This window comes from Theobroma umbraticum, unplaced genomic scaffold (assembly GCF_002168275.2).
Source record: "Theobroma umbraticum cultivar Fairchild unplaced genomic scaffold, ASM216827v3 scaffold_146.0, whole genome shotgun sequence".
In the NCBI taxonomy this organism is placed as follows: Eukaryota; Viridiplantae; Streptophyta; class Magnoliopsida; order Malvales; family Malvaceae; genus Theobroma; species Theobroma umbraticum.
In genome coordinates this window covers 4020102-4021266 of record NW_018397265.1, presented here as the reverse complement: position 1 = coordinate 4021266, position 1165 = coordinate 4020102, and positions in this window count along the sequence as shown.

Here is a 1165-nt window from a genome sequence, read left to right as displayed (position 1 = left end):
AAATTTGATCATTTTGTCATAATCAAAACTATAATAATTTTAAAGCTAACATGCAAAACATCTAATAAGTTGTCCTTTCTTATTAGATTGCTTAATATCAAAGGAATGATTGGATGCAGCAATGCTACAATTACCATGTTTTTGGAGTTGCTTAAGTCAATATTATCAGAAGGTGAAACACTACCAAGGATTTTTTATTTATTTATAATGTTGTTAACTTGCAAGCTATTTTGTTAGTAATTTATTTTATTTTTCATTAATACAGAAAGTTAATAAGGAAACATAGAGGAAATATCCTAAGTTGATATATTTCTTTTGACACATAAACACAAGAATGGAGAATTAGATGAGGAAAGCATGAGAATTTTGGTATGACTACAAACTTTATATTGATATGATGTAGAAAGATCATATAAACATGGATAATTTAATTATAATTATTTATGTTTAATTTTAGTTTTAATATAAATAGCAAATATCTCAAAATTTATAGAATTCTGAGGATCTTGGAGCTCAAAATGAAATCTTTGCTCATGTAATGGGGCACGACAAAGCTGGCTATGTGTCTCTTTACTGAAGAGGTGTGACTGCTTCAGATCTAAAGGAAAAACCAAATTCATTTGATTCCATGGATGCCCAAAAAATGGTTGAAAATGCCAAAAGAGTTGCCATGGATGAGATGAAAGAAGTGAAAGATAAATTAGAAGAGGAGATGCAAAAAAAGTTAGAGCAACAAGTACAATCTATCAAGATTGAGATGACAGATCAAGTTCTAACAATCAATCAAAAATTTTGCAACAAATTAATTTGTTGATCTCACAATTACAAATGAGGTTTCCTAGGCCAACAACTTCAACCATAAATAACCGGCCATCAATTTCTTCATAAATGGCATCATCTATTGCAACTATTTTTTATTTCCTTTCGATTCCCAAGTTTCTTTACTTATAAGAATTTGCAACTTAATGAATCCTCATTGATCGATTGTCAAGAAATGGAACAAATAATCAAACACCAAATATTTGATAATATATCTTTAAATCAGATTTGTAAGGTTAGTAACTTGTAATCACTTTATGAGTTTTTACAATTTTGACGTTCTAATTTGTAATATAATTTAAGATTTATGACTTGTTATGTCATTTTTACTTTTCTTAGATGGTGA